The 3,077-nt window shown below is 35.0% G+C and overlaps 1 pseudogene; it reads left to right on the top strand.

Annotated features, from left to right (window-relative positions):
- The first annotated feature begins 204 nt into the window (after positions 1–204).
- Positions 205–2,707, top strand: LOC143647670 (small ribosomal subunit protein uS2 pseudogene; annotated as a pseudogene).
- The last annotated feature ends 370 nt before the right edge of the window (positions 2,708–3,077 follow it).

Here is a 3,077-nt window from a genome sequence, read left to right as displayed (position 1 = left end):
GTAGCCCCAGTTTACCATAGGGACCAATTTTTTCCAAACAAACTGTGGTTGATCAGAGGTGGGGAGGTATCCCTAGCATTGAATAAAGGGGGTATAATTATCCTCTTCATAGAAAGATTGATTAGTTAGGTTTTCTGCATTTGATACAGATAATGAGTGACTATCTCCAACCTAAATGGCTTGAGTCACTTCATATATGGGACAATGGTAGTGGTAGTGGTGAGTGGTGAGTGGTGAGCATTAGTCCTCACTTCCCATGACTGTTCTGCTTTGGGATGTGACTGAGATTCTTTATCATTTGAGTTTTGATAGTGTAAAAATTTCTAAGTCTCTAGTGCCATGTCATCCATTTCTCACCTCACTCAAAGGGACCCCAAGAACCCCACAATACACTTCTGATATTTCTCCCATTCTCTATTTCTATATCTCTAATAGTTGCTAAGAAAACTAGAAACAGACAGGAGAAAAGTTTAAAAAAAGGAAAATAAATAAGGTGAATGATGTTTCAAGCTGTGAAAAACATGAGATATTCTCATTTTGAAAATCTATTAAAAACACTATAAATCACTTCCTTTAGCTCTGTTTTCTACTTAAGAAAATTGAGATCTTGATAGTTTAATATCATGCTCAAGTTCACATGGCAAAATAGGAGCTGAATCCAGTTTAGAACTCAGTGTTCTTAATTACATTCAGTGCTCAACTTGACAGAATATCAAAGTAAAGCATAAAACATAAAGGGGCATGGAGAGAGGCATGACAAAGGCCATTTATGGTTGAATGCTGTTTCACAATAGTCAATGAAATTCCAGCAGCTCTGCACCATATATGATAAACACCGTATAAATCTGTCTGTATTTGATAAATGTTACCATTTTGAAATGATTCTTTTAGTGGTATTTTCACAAGCTATTAATGGCTGTGGTCAAAAGTGCCTACTTCACTTGGTCTGATGTTCATAATTCATACCGTGGTCATTTTTTTCTTCTGTGATGATGGCCCTTTGTTGACTTTAAGTATGGTCTGCCCTGCTTTTCTGAACCTTACATTTAATATATCACACTGCATAGTATAATTACACAATATAGAAAGCCTGTGGTCATAAATGCCACTTCTATAATTACATAATCTGCTATCCTTCATATATATATGAATAAATAGAAAGAGTTGAACCTTTATAAGGCATGAAGCACACTTTCTTTTCTAGTATTATCAATATGACATTAAAGTTGGGATTTATATAACTGGAGTAACAAAAGCAAAAGTAGAAGGTGGAAGGAATTGAGCCTATAACTTTCTTGAAAATGTTTATTCATCTTCTAAGAAGAAGGATAGGTTTCTAAGATAATTACATACTGACCTTACAAGGACTTCTCCAACTCCAAAACAATCAATAAATATATATTTATTTGGCATATAGACAATGAGTTATTTATCTAATAGTAAACATAATAACACTACTTTCCATTCATTACAATGTACTAAAGTATAGTTTTGTCAGCTTTTATTATCAAAACCATATAAATACATATTTACATGAAAAGATATTTCACAACCCTTACTAAACTCATTCTTTCCATATTTTTTTAGTTTGTCCACATGCATATACTTCATTTTATCTGTTATTTAGTGATATTAAACATAACATATCTATAATTTATTTCCAAAAATATTTTACAGGTCTAAATTTCTTTCTTGTGGCTACTGCATAATTATGCAATAATCTCCCCTTGACTGAGCATTTTGATAATCTTGATTTTTGCTTTAATAAATAATTCTATATTTAATATTTTCATTATTAAAGCTGGTTCACTTATTGAGTAGTTCCCTTGGAAAGCTTTTTCAGAAAGCAAATTGCTAAGTGAAAGAACATAATTTATTTTTTAGTGACTTTGGGTCAGGTTTAGCTATTGCTTTTCTGTTAATGTTTCAGATGACAGACATAACTCCAAAATTTGCCACTAAACATTAGATAACACCTTTCTTTCTGTGATATCCAGAGAGCAGTCTGTATGGCATTTTCCTGGGTTCCCATCATAAATTAAAGGGGAGCTTTCACAGTGTCTGTAGACCTTGATCCCCTGCAAATGAAGGAGCAGGATGCCCTCAAACTCCTTGCAGCAAGAATTCACTTAGATGACACCAACCTTGATTTCCAAGTGGAGCAATATATGTACAAAAGGAAATGTGATAGCGTCTACATCATAAATCTGATAAAGACCAAGGAGAAACTTCTGCTGGTGGCTCATGCCATTGTTGCCATTGACATCTTTCTGCAATACCAACCAGCCAAATATGCTGAAGCTGACTGCTATTCACTGGAGCTATTCTGGGTGCTTCGTTCCTGGAAACTTCACTAAACAGATCCAGGCGGCCTTTTAGGAGATGTGTCTTCTGGTGATTACTGATCCGAGGACTGACCACCAACCTGTCACAGAGGTATCTTATATTAACCTATTAACCATTGCTCTGTGTCACAGATTTTCCTCTGTGCTAGATGGACATTGCCAACCCATGCAATATCCAGGAAGCATACAAAAAAAGTCTGATATGGTGGACACTGGCCTGGGAAAATGTGTACTGGTGTGGTACCACTTCCCATGAGCACCCTTGGAAGGTCATTTCTACAGAAAGCCTGAAAGAGATTGAAGTGGAACATCAGTCTCCTTGTGAAAAGGTTGGGACCGCAAAAGAAATACACTGTGAATGAACTGCTCCAGCATATGTATTTCCTGCTACTCAACCTAAGATTCATAATGGTCTGAAGGTGTTCAGATGCCCTCTGTGCCTATTCAGCAGTACCCAACTGAAGACTAGAGTACTCTACCTGCACCTCTGCTTTCACTGCTCAGGCCACTGAATGGGTAGGAATAATCTCCAAGTGGGCTTAAATTCTTTCACACACTCTTAAACAGAAAATGAAAATAAGGTTGATGGAAAATAAATATGTTTCTATTTTAAAACAGAGTAAAATTAAATTTTAAGATAGAAAATGTTTATATTTTCTATTTTTAATCTAAGATTGGAAACAATATATATGGATTATAGAATTAACTGTAAGATTAATTCTTAATCTTTTA

The sequence above is a fragment of the Tamandua tetradactyla genome, chromosome 10 (genome assembly GCF_023851605.1).
Source record: "Tamandua tetradactyla isolate mTamTet1 chromosome 10, mTamTet1.pri, whole genome shotgun sequence".
NCBI classification, from domain to species: Eukaryota; Metazoa; Chordata; class Mammalia; order Pilosa; family Myrmecophagidae; genus Tamandua; species Tamandua tetradactyla.
This window is presented reverse-complemented; position numbering and strand designations above follow the sequence as displayed.